At 36.7% G+C, this 13192-nt stretch overlaps 1 pseudogene across 1 annotated transcript; it reads right to left on the bottom strand.

Moving 5' to 3' along the window:
- Window positions 1–1209: 1209 nt before the first annotated feature.
- LOC306855413 (6-phosphofructo-2-kinase/fructose-2,6-bisphosphatase 2-like) lies at window positions 1210–13045 on the bottom strand (annotated as a pseudogene). Its single transcript, XR_013786067.1, has 17 exons — window positions 12961–13045; window positions 12037–12561; window positions 10693–10818; window positions 10226–10322; window positions 9757–9824; window positions 8030–8104; window positions 7893–7949; window positions 7646–7770; window positions 7147–7355; window positions 6922–7068; window positions 6731–6835; window positions 6465–6594; window positions 5903–5965; window positions 5763–5827; window positions 4029–4215; window positions 2656–2678; window positions 1210–2282 (listed from the first exon to the last, which is right to left on the bottom strand). The product of XR_013786067.1 is annotated as a 6-phosphofructo-2-kinase/fructose-2,6-bisphosphatase 2-like (transcript).
- Between the last annotated feature and the right edge of the window lie 147 nt (window positions 13046–13192).

The following is a 13192-nucleotide window of genomic DNA, read 5'->3' as shown; positions in this document are numbered from 1 at the left end:
TAATAGTTCTCTTGTGGTTTTCCTCTATCTCCATCAGGGTTATGTAACACCAAAAGGGCAGTGTGGGTGTGTTCCAGGTGCAGCCATTCATTTCTGTCAGTCACACTATTATAATACGATAAAGAGGAAGTGCAGGCTGGATATGACTGGCAAATGTTATTTAGGACACTGATAAGACTTTAGTTGTGATACATTTGTTTTTGTATAAATCTTTCAGAATATTTCAAGCTATTATCATGATAAACAAGTTTATTTACTACTAGGCTACTTATATATAATGGAACAGGATTTCGTTAAAAGTAAGTATATATATATAAGAATATTTTACCCAAGATTCTTAGTAGCCCACTGACTATTGATTGGTCAATAGTTTTTTCATATTGTCATTTATTTATTTTTGCGTAGCAACGTTCGTTTGAGGTTTTATCTACTAGTGGACGATGTCAATTGTTTATTTTATATGAATTTGTATGATCATATTATAGCATTTTAATTTAAATTTGTGTTCTAAATATTTTATTATGTGATGTTAGTAATGACGTTTTGGGGGGTTTGCTACCACAAATGCTACCAAAATCTACCACAGTCTGTAATATCTCATTGCTTGCACAACAAACCCGTGACAAAAACTACTTGTTATTGATTGCAACAAGAGACTTTATTGCTCGTCTGTTGCTCCAAATAAGTCTTTTGGCGCCATCTGGTGGCCGTAATGCTGTTACACCTATTAACCACATTTATGAAAGCATTTTGACAGAAACAAAATGACACGCTAATATGAGTCTGACATAACAGATGTTTAATTATATTTGGAGAAAGCAATATTGCAAAACATTGCAGTCAGTTTTCCAAGGTCTGATAATGAATCGTATTTTCTATTCTGTGTCATTGCCGTCAGTTCAAAGTCAGATTGTGTGCAGTGTGTACTGTGCCATCACACTAGTCACTACTTTAAAGGCAATGCATGCTTGGATATCTCAAATGTAGCTTTGATTGTTTTGAAAACTTCGTTTTATGCAGGACTGAATGATGTGCTGATGATGTTCATGTCCTGGACACTGATCACAGAAGCACAAGGCTGCAGCATTTTGCTAATTTATTTATAATTTAGTATTATACATTTAGAATATTTGCACTTTTAAAAATTAATGTCACACCTTCATGAAGCAGTGAGGCAAAATATGATAAAAAATGGAAATTAGTGGACAGATACAGAACTTGAGACATTTTTTCTTTAAATATTAAACCATAAGATAGTCATAGGGCACATTATTTAACTGTTTTATGCAGTGCCATTGGTTGATGACATGCTGTTTATTGAGATGTGAATTGTGTTTGAGTAGTGCAGCTCCTCACACAAAAATATTTGTAAAGCTAGTAATTCCAGTTTTTTTAACAAACACATAACCAGAGAAAACATTTCTTGCTTAAAGAGCACAGACTACATTCAAAACCTTAATAAAAAAAATTATATTTGTAGCATCTCCAGCAGTGACCTGACCTATAAAATATACCTCATTTAAATACGGCAACCTACAAATCCTTATCATTTTGTCCTGATGTGGCACACAAATACATTTCTATAAAAATATTACATCACAAGCTTGAACTTTGTACAATATCCCATAGAACTATCATTCTTACTAAGAAAATGTGCAAGACAAAAAAAAATGTCATTGTCATTAAAAATCTCATTAAGTGCATTCCTTTTAAGCCACAATGTGCACAAACTTACTTGTTATAATATATAAACTGTTCCTCTAATCTCTGTCCCACTGATTCCCTGAAAGAAGCTTTTCTTTATTCTGATGACTGACTACAGTCTGTGTTGTAAAAGTTATGATTGTGAAAATGCATTGTTGCAAACAACACTGTATTGCAACACAAACTCTGTACTGAGGTTATCATCATTTGCACAATCCACATCGTGTCCAAATTATAAAAGATCACATTCAGTTCATGGAGAGGATCTCCTCTGCTCAGTCTTCAATAAGGCATCATCACTTAAAATAACTGAGAATATTTAAGTCATAAATATGTCTCTTGATGATAAATTCTAGGATTCATTGTAGTCACAGCAGTGGTGATTTGTCATGCAAGGGGCTGATGAGAAATGTAGTTCTGTCACTGAAAAAGCAAGCAGAAGGTGGGGAGTGGGAGAATTTAAAAGCAAAGATTCATTTTCATGCAGGATTTTGTAAATTCACCCATTTCATTCAGAAGCGGAAACAGTCATTAGCTTCGTCTGGGCAGTCAAAGCTGATTCCTTCACACAAGGAGTCCTCGAAAAAAAAAAAAAAGATCAAGGTAAAGTTAAACTTCAACATAAGGAGAATATTAGGATCTTTAAGTACCAGAATTCTTCCTTCAGAAACTATCTAGACCACTGCAAAGATATAATGTCACAACCCTATGACAACTGGAAAACTTTTAAAGCAGAGTTCTGCTTTAGAGCATCTGCATAATTTGGCCACTCATCACAACCAAGACACAATATACACATAAAAACATGTGATTTAAACCTCTAACGTAAACGCAAGATAATCAAAAATCATCAAACAATCACAACAGCACATGGCTTGTGACATAACACATACACAGAAAACTTAAAAATGCAATGGGGTGAAAAAGCTTTCAAACTCATGGGGTACTCACAGATGACTGCCAACCACATGAGACTGTGAAAATAGAGCGAGGAGGATGAAGTGGAAGGGAGGAAGAAAGAGGAGAAGAGAACTGAGGCCCAAAGACAAATTGGCATGTTCAGAGTAAAACATGGACATTACTGAAGCACATCACCTTGAAGAGATTTACCCCAAAATATGAAGATTCTGTCATCATTTACTCTCATGTCATTCCAAACCATATGACTTTTGTTCTTCTGCAGAACACAAAAGTAGATGTTATGTCGCTAGTTTCTATACAATGAAAGCTTGATCTGTGCATACGTCTCTCCTGATTCAGACAACACAGCTTTTTAAGTGGAAAACGCAATATTATAATTTTTTATAATTATAATTATGGGCTTTTTTGGCCTTTATTTGACAGTTCAGTACGACAGTAGAGAGCAGACAGGAAAGCATTGGGTGGAGAGAGGGGGCCAGGATTGGCAAAGGATCTTGAGACTATACATCGGCACATTAACCACGAGGCCAACAAGAGAATGCAATATTATTGATACAGGACTTGTATTTTAGCTGGAAGTAAAAAAAAAAACTTGATGGATTTGTTCATTAAAACATTCAGCTTTTTGTTTCACACAACATTAATTGATAGGCTGGAGTCGTGTAGATTATTGTGATGTTTTTATCAGCTGTTTAAACTCTCATGTTGATGGCACCCATTCACTGCAAAGGATCCATTGGTGAGCAAGTGATGTAATGCTAAAATTCACCAAATCTGTTCTGATGAAGAAACAAACTCATCTACATCTTGGATGAGCAAATTTTCAAGTTCATAGGGTGAACTATTCCAAATTTTACTAACCATTTTTGGTCAACATTCACTTTTATTGTATGTAAAAGAGCAGATATGTTCCATGTAAGTACATCATGCAACTTTGAAACAATCATGAGGTTGAGTAAATGATGACAATTTTAATTTTGGGTTGCACATGAAAAAAAAAAAAAAGACGAGAAAATAATTTTCTGATTTTGAATTGGTATTTTAGAGAAAAAATACTTCATAGAAAGTCTAACAGAGAAGGAAAACAATTAGATGTTGTTGTTATAAAGTTAAGTAAGATAATGCCCATTAGTTAGCCGGTAACTGTTAGCTGGTAAGTTATGATTATTGTATGATCTATGGTGAGCACCCGTACAGAACAACAAAAAAGAATCCCAACCTGAACAAAGAGTTAGCAAATAACATGCGCCAAATAAAAAAAAAGGATGAGACTGCCAAACCGAAATCATTCATGCAGTTAGCACAATCAGTGCAGGGTGTGACAATCAGAGGTGATTCAGAACACCAGGGTGAGGGTGGGTTAGTGTCAGGACATCACTGGGTCAATCGAGTCTGACACTAACTTGTCTTTGCTGAAGCAGCAGCACCCCGTCTGGCGAGTTGGGGATATGCAGGGTGGTGGGGGAGGGGGGGCAGCCAGGGCCGGTTGTCAGCGCTGTAGAGGAGGGGCCGCTTAACCTGGTCATGACTGGAGAGGGGGGTGTAACTATTCCGCCTTAGCAGAGGGGCAGAGTCTCGTCTGACTTTCCCCTGGTTTGAGATGGGAGAGACTGGGTGGGTTAAAAGAGAGACTGCCTACACACATAGCTCATCTTTAAAGACCTTTAGCACACATCTCAATAGCAAACAAGACACTTCAGTCTTCAGTCTCCAACAAACATGTTAGCTGCAGGTATTCCCAAAGATAATCCACATTTATCCATATAAAGACTAGAAAGTATAATAAATCACTCCAGGTTAACATTACAAAACATCAAACGTATCAATGCAGTGAATGCAGTGATGAAACACACACCACTAAAACACAATGTCGTTCAATGGAGCGTTCAACTCACGAATAAGCATAACTCACAACACAAACCCACAGATACAATACAACACAGGCTGCTGGCACATCATAGCTATAATTAACACACAAAGCTGTATTTCTCAAATGTACAAATATTATTCGCAGTCAACAACATATAAAGGGGAGCGCTGAATCTCACTCTGATGAGGTGAATAAGCACAAGAGGAAGAAGATTTATGTTTAATTAAACCTTTTGACTGACTGTTTGATTAAACTACAGAGAACTTAGCTTTAAGCATTGTTATTGGTTAACAAGTTAAGCTGTTACCACAGACAAAATGTTTGACCCATCGAGTTAAAAATAACCACAATTACATTTACAGCAATGCACTTAGAATCAGTGTTATTTTAGTAATATTTATATGCTATTATAGTACCACTAATATTTGAAATAGCTTTTTTATTTGAATATTTTCAGTTTACAATTTGAATTTAGTATGAGTAATTTTGCTATGCTTTATAATAGTTTATTTATATATGTTTTTCGGTACCAATAACGGCGCTGCTTAGAATGGAAGTCTCTTGGACAAGTCATACTGGAAGGTTTAAAGGCACAGATGTGCAGCTTGTATTGTTGTTAAAGCACTTACATCAGTTTGTCTGTACAAACATGTTATTTGAGCTGTAAAGTTGCCTAAATTGTCAGTAGAGGTGAAACTATTGTTCCAAGTGGAAGAATTTCTGGTTACACAGTCTGATTCTGAGTTTTTCTTGATGTTATCCCTTTCTGTTATCCCTGATAACCAAATGTGAAAGTTTCTGTCTTTCCAGATTTGCAGTATTGAAGTAAGTGATTCTATGATGCTAGTGTCATATTGTCAAGTATAGTGTGCATGTAACATTATGCAGTGTCCCCACTGTAAGCAAATTTACTTTTTTATTCTATTTTATTAGTAATTATTTTCTGTGGTAACTGACAGCATGTTACAAATGCTGGTGATAGAGCTTAAGTTGTACTGAACCCAAAAAGCTGCTTTAACCAGGGGGTTCTCTGAGAAAAAACGACAAGCATCACAGACATCAACATGCAGTGATGAAATTGCAATTCCAGATCAAAATAAAGCCTATAAGATACCAACAGGAAAAAATAACATGCTTTCAAAAACCCTACTGAAAAAAGACAAATCTAAGAGATAAATGTGGCACCAGTTATTTTAAAATGAATAATGTTCTCAATTAATATTTCATACTGCAAGAGAGAACATCACAGAGACAGCTGTGGACTCACCAGTGGTCGGTCCCGATGTGTATTCACTGCCTCCACATTCAGATAAAACATCTCCACTTTGCAGCCTAAAATATGAACCAGAATGATCTGAGCAGAAGTTTGGCGATAAACAAAAGTGAGGAAACAACTGTCCAACACACCATAAGCAACAGGAGTGAGCTTCATGACAGTATGAAGGGGACATTTCAAATAGGGCAGATCATCTATGAGAGAAAAGATAACAAATAAAAACAAGTTTCAGTTGACAGTCTTACTTAAATATTTCTGTGATGTATTGATCATTATTGCTGCATAATCTGCTCAGTTATCAGTGTAGCTGACTGATATAGATGAGGTCTTTTTGTGAGAGCGATTAGTTAGAATGGGTGAAAAATAAATTACAAAGGAATCAGTTTTATTTTTTCTTAATAAATCGAAGAATATTAAAGAAACAATACTACATGAAAATACATAGCTAAATATATAATGTATTTTATATTATAATATATATAATTTATAATTACTACTTTTATTTAGTAATGATGCATTAAATTGATCAAAAGTGACAATTGATGACTTTTTTTTTTACTTTTTCTTTCACATTATTTATTCATTTTATGTGGTGAGGCCAGTGAAAATATCAGAAGGGTAAACAAAAAAATGGTCATCAGGATTTTTTTTGTTTTGTTTTTAGTACTTTTCATAAGTGAAAATGCATCTTGCCTGCACACTTGTCCAAGAAATAGGCTAGTAGGCAGCGCATAACTGCCTGGTGGCAGATGACTAGTACATTGCCTTGTCTCTCGAGCTCCATAATCACAGGCTCTAGTCGCTGAACCAGGTCCTGATACGACTGCGAGAAAAGAGAGCCTTTTAAAATAGTTAGATCAGAAACCAACAAAAACCAAACAACCTACACAACTATAGAGAGTGAGAAGGGACATACTCGGAGAACTGCAACAAAGTGATACGTTCATGACCTGCTGTACCTCTCCTCCTGGGTATCTATAGTGGTATTTATCCTGATCCCTTAAAGCAAACTCTTCTGGGAATGTGTTCTGGATCATTTCGTAGGTCATCTCTTCACATACACCCTGCGTCAGAGCAATATACGCTGATGAATGTACATATAATACATATAAACAGCATGTAATCTCCGATGGGATCTCGGCACACTAACAGCATCTATCTCATTGAGGATTTTCCACTGTTCATATGGAACTTCCAGCTCTTCAGCCGTCTGGATGGTTCTCCTTAACTGGCTGGTCCAAACTTTCAAGTCAGACAGCTTATGCTTCTCAATGAACTCATGCAGGGCGCTTGCAAACTACTCGCAAGGGAAAGAGAAAGTCAAGCATCTTATGATGAATAAATGCTATAAAGGCAGCGCTAAATGAGTCCAGACCTGTCTCCCTCGGGAGGAGAGTTCAGAATCTCCTCCAATGCGGCCCTGGACGTTGTGTTCGCTCTCTCCGTGCCTGCACAGGTAGATGGGAGTGCGAGTGCATGTGGATGTTCATGAGGTAGTAAACGATCTTGCTCTGGATGTAGTCCTGAACACTGTTCACCAGAAACCGACGACCCACGTTCATCACCTTAATGAAGGACAAATCTCTGGGAAAAATAAGTGAATGCTATGATTAGGAAAGCCTTCTGTTTTAGTGGTGCCTGCTAAGCCATGAAACACTATAGACAATTAAATGTTGGTGTGAAACTTGTCCCACATCTTTTGTGCAACAGATAACAGTGAATCAAAACAGGTCATTTACATATAAATGTCTAAAAAGTAGCATCTTCTGCTTGTTTATAAGGGTCAGAGAGAGGGAGAGAAATGGTCATGTGGTCATTTGCTCACAAAACATATGTACATTCAGATCATGTGTCTATTTTTATATCTTTCTTACTTGTCATATTCATCAGGATCTAGTGGCTGGTAAGTGACTTTATAACATTCTATGCGTTTCAGGAAATCATCCGTGACTCGCTCTCTGTGTGTCTCTGGATAATCTGGACTTGAAACCTTGACCTCCTGAAGATATAAGAGTACATAGGAGACAACTGTTGAGAAGACCATAAAAACCTATACTGGTATGTTGCTGTACTTCATTATACCATTAGTTAAGGAAATGCGAACCAAACATCACAACATACCAGGATGTTAGCTGCAATAACCTCTGGATCATCACATACCGACTCCACAAAAAACACCTGTAAAAGTAAACACAGAAATAGGAAAATGACCACACATCACTTCTACAAGAAGATAACTCATCTTATGGAAGTTATACCTTGTATGCATTCTCCTGTACAAAATGTAATATAAGATCCCGTCTCTCACGGGTTGTGTTTGTGGCATCAAATACCTTAAAAGGACAAAACCAGATTACAGGTACATCTAAAAAAATTAGAATATCGTGAAAAAGTTCATTGTATCTTGTAACATTTAAAAAAGTGAAACTTTCATATTTTTTAGATTCATTACATGTAAAGTAAAACATTTCAAAAGCTTTTTGTGTTAATTTTGATGATTAGAGCTTACAGCTCATGAAAGTCAAAAATCAGTATCTCAGAATATTAGAATATTTACATTTGAGTTTCAATAAATGACCATCCCTACTGTATAAATTCCGGGTATCTCTTGTTCTTTGAAACCACAATAATGGGGAAGACTGCTGACTTGGCAATGATCCAGAAGACGAACATCGACGCCCTCCACAAAGAGGGTAAGTCACTGAGGGTCATTACTGAAAAGAGTGGCTGTTCACAGAGTGCTGTATCAAAGCATATTAAATGCAAAGTTGACTGGAAGGAAGAATTTGGGTAGGAAAAGGTGCACAAGCAACAGGGATGACCGCAAGCTTGAGAATAGTGTCTGAATAGAATAGTGAATAGTGGATTGAAGCTGAAGTCAGTGCATCAATAGTCACCACGCTCAGACGTCTTCAGGAAAAGGGCTACCAAGCTGCTTCTGAACCAGAGACAACGTCAGAGGCGTCTTACCTGGGCTGTGGAGAAAAAGATCTGGACTGTTGCTCAGTGGTCCAAAGTCCTCTTTTCAGATGAAAGTAAATTTTACATTTAATTTGGAAATCAAGGTCCCAGAGTCTGGAGGAAGAGTGGAGAGGCACAGAATCCATGTTGCTCGAAGTCCAGTGTGAAGTTTCCACAGTCAGTGATGATTTGGGCTGCCATGTCATCTGCTGGTGTTGATCCACTGTGTTTTCTGAAGTCCAGTCAACGCAGCCATCTACCAGGAAATTTTAGAGCACTTCATGCTTCCTTCTGCTGACAAGCTTTATGGAGATGCTCATTTCATTTTCCAGCAGGACTTGGCACCTGCCCACACGGTCAAAGGTACCAAAAGCTGGTTCAATGACCATGGTGTTACTGTGCTTGATTGGCCAGCAAACTCGCCCGACCTGAACTCCATAGAGAATCTATGGGGTATTGTCAAGAGGAAGATGAGAGACACCAGACCCAACAATGCAGATGATCTGAAGGCCGCTATCAAAGCAACCTGGGCTTCCATTACACCTGAGCAGTGCCACAGGCTGATCACCTCCATGCCACGCCGCATTGATGCAGTAATTCATGCAAAAGGAGGCCCAACCAAGTATTGAGTGCATAGGAATAAACATACTTTCCAGAAGCCTGATATTTGTGTTTAAAATATCCTTTTTTTTATTGATCTTATGTAATATTCTAATTTTCTGAGACACTGAATTTTGGGTTTTCATTATCTGTAAGCCATAATCATCAAAATTTCAAGAAATAAAGGCTTGAAATATTTAAACTCTATGTGTAATGAATCTACATAATATATGGGTTTCACTTTCTGAAATGAGTGACAAAAATATTGACCTTTTTCATGATATTATTTTTTTTTTTTTTAGATGAACCTGTATATCACATATAAAGAAGGACGTCTTGAACCTTATCAACATTCTTAAACACTACACACCCCATTAAATTTAAGTAAATACTTGAAGTGAACAGTGAAAAGGTAAATCCTTACAGCTATTTGTCCATCTTCCTCATTAAAGTAGTTCTTTTACATCTTCCAGGGCCACCAAGGCACACTGTCTATTTGTGAAAATGAAAAATGCAACAATAGACATGTACCTAATTCAAATAAATTCAGTTCACAGGAAAAACATGAACTGTTCTGTTAGAAATGCATTAATGTAACCTTCAGGAAATGTGTTGAAATATATTTTGGTCTAATTGACTTTCTTTAATTACATTTGTTTCTTGGTTCACTGAAAATACGTACTATTTTATCATTATTAACATTGTAAAAATACAGTATCTAAACTGATCTTTTCTACACAGGACACTGTGTGAAAGTGAGCAGCTTGGACATTCTGCAAAACATGTCCTTTCATGTTCCATGGAAGAAAGAATGCCATAAGATTTGGAAAGACATAAGGGTAAGTCATGATGACAAAACTCTCTCATTAAATCCAACAAAGATATAATCCTACTTTCGTATCTTCATGGCTTCCTCATTGTCACGTCTGAAGAAGTCATAAGACTTGTAGGCTTTAACTGCTTCCCTCCGGTACACCCCCACGTTAAACACTGCATGATAAACCGAAAAACAAGAAATTATGGTTATTCTTCAAACTTTATCAGTTTTAGCACCAGTGTAATGCATCAAGGTGACATCACTCGGCAAGTAAAGATGGGACAGTTCAATTCCCAGTGTGTAAGGAACCTCTGACTTCAGTTACAGTGATTAAACACTTGCATTGTGGGTAATTATGTACTGAAGAGAGTTGGTTGCCTACACATTTAAATAATGCAAGTTCAAATTTAGCCTCTTGATAGACCATAATGTCAAAATGGTCATCTGAGAGCTAAATAATGCATTTAAAATTGAAGACAGATGCTATTTATAGTGAGTGTCATTTGATATGATGCAACTGTCTAAATTCAACTGCCCACTGACCCTTTGTTGGAACTCCTATCCAGTTGAGGTAGCGTGTGAGTTTCTTTGACATGTACGTCTTGCCTCTGGCAGGGAGGCCGATCATGACAATCATGGTGGGGGAGTTTGTCATGTAAGACACCCATGCTGTGGTCAGACAGACACAAACAGACGGTTTCAACAGCACAGCATGAGCTGGAGGAAGTTACAATCTATTGTACTAACAGTTATAATCTGCCAAATGTAAATTTCACATATGGGACACCAACAGATACTTGTGGTTTATGGTACTTTCAACAAATGGACTACAAAATAGGACCTGAAACTCTGAGACTGTTGACACCTTGCTTACACTGAGGCAAGCTCTTTGCTATTACTCCAGTCTTCAGTGTCACATGATCCTTCAGAAATCATTCTAATATCTAGTTTGGTGCTCAAGAACCATTTATCCTCATTAGCTATGTTTCCATCCAAAGATGTGAATTTAACTTCTGTGCAAAACTGGAATATCGCATAAAACATTTGTTGAAAACCGAAAGTTGTGGTGTTTAATATTTTTGTGAAAATGGTCGCAGTTTTTTTTTTCTGGATTCTTTGATGAATATAAAGATCAAAAGAAAAGCAATTATTTTAAATATAATATATTGTAACATATTGATAATTTTTTGTCCTTTATGAATAAAAATTTATATATTTTTTCCCTTCTTTTAAAAAAAATCTTTTGAACAGTGGTGTATAACAGAGTAACCAGTTTAATTTAATTTAAGCATTGCACTTTCTAGACTAATCTATATAACAGTATGGTATCTATTTAGTTATTCTTCTAATATCTATGAATGTGTTTTAATAAGTACATAAAATTACTTTTCTCACACAAAAATTGTCACATGCAACATGCAAATGAAATCCCTGGACATTTTTTTAAATAATAAAAATATTAGGTATTAAGAAAAACATTGCCTCAGGCAAGCAATTTGATAATGACTGAAAAAACTAAAAAAAAACTAGAATAAACAAATGTGCTTTTACCTTGATCTGTAATTTGAAACCAGCATACATATGTGCATATCTAAATAAAGGGAAGTGCTGCAGGTTTATTTCTAATCTAGACTGACAGTGAACTTCTGTGTAGCAGTCTCGGTGACAGCTGACACTATAAGAAGGGCAACTGTGATATGACTCGTTGTTAAAATTCACTGGGTCAGGGACAAAACTGTTATGTGGGAAACATTCTCATCAGCAGAAAAATACCTCAAATCTCTCTAATATCCATGAAAACAGACCGACATAACCACCTAAGGCTGGTTTAAATAGGGATACCTAACAGCTTCTTGATCTGTGGGATGTGACAATGTGTGTACTTACAGCATTCCTTCTCCTGGCCTCTGGGCTCTGATTTCTTGGCTTCAGCAGAACTGGTTGGACCAGCCTCCTGCTGCACCCATGCAAACATGCTGAATTTGACAGACTTAATCACTCTCTCACGTACGGAAGCGTATTGCATTCACTTGAGGAAAAAAAATCTACTCTGTTTTTCTGAATTAACGAGTTAATTATCTCAGAATTACGAGATAATTTTTCATTAAAAAAAAGTTTTTGCTCTGTTTTTCTGAATTAACGAGTTAATTATCTCAGATTTACGAGATAATTTTTAATGAAAAAAGTTTTTGCTCTGTTTTTCTGAATTAATGACTTAATTATCTCGTAATTCTGATATAATTAAGTCATTAATTCAGAAAAACAGATCAAAAACTTTTTTTCATGAAAAATTATCTCGTAATTCTGAGATAATTAACTCGTTAATTCAGAAAAACAGAGTAGATTTTTTTTCCTCAAGTAAATGCAATACGCTTCCGTACTCACTCTTCCTGCTGTAAAAACATAGTGCACCTGCAGAAATGAAGACAAAATACGCAGCCCATGTCACTGGAAACAACGTTATTGGTTTATTGCAAATAACTAACGACAATTAAAAAAAATTCTCCAAACAATATACTCTGTTCAGTGACAATGCAGCGTTTATTCTTGCCAAATCGTCGTTTATCTTAATCACCCGCAGCGCAGTAATAAGTATATCGCGCTACCTCTCATATCAGATGCTGAGGATAGTCTGTGCTGAAGGTTTGTCAGCAATCAGTCACTGATGGTCTATTGCATCATAGAACAGTAGATTAAAAGAGCACATTAAAGCACCGTGACTATTAACGAGATACGTAAAGCGTGAGACCTCACGGTTTCCTAATCGTTGTCTCTTGAACCTTAGGGGTCCGTATTTCATTCCGTACCTACCGACAGGTTTAATGTCTTTGCGCAGGGTGTTGTTGCCTGCCTCAGCCGGTTAAGCACTTGGTGACCTTCCATGGCAACTAGCGCCAAGCGCGTGAGTGCAGGTGTGTCTCTACGTCAGTGTTTACTTACCGTAATACCTGCGAAAGAGTGACACTCGTCGTCATTACAGTCAGTGGTGGGGATTATGAATCATCTCAGTGACTCGACTCTTTTGAATCAACTATTCATTCGA

This window comes from Barbus barbus, assembly GCF_936440315.1.
Source record: "Barbus barbus genome assembly, chromosome: 35".
Classification (NCBI taxonomy): domain Eukaryota; kingdom Metazoa; phylum Chordata; class Actinopteri; order Cypriniformes; family Cyprinidae; genus Barbus; species Barbus barbus.
The sequence above is the reverse complement of the archived record's forward strand: the minus strand, read 5'-3'. Positions and strand labels throughout refer to the sequence as shown.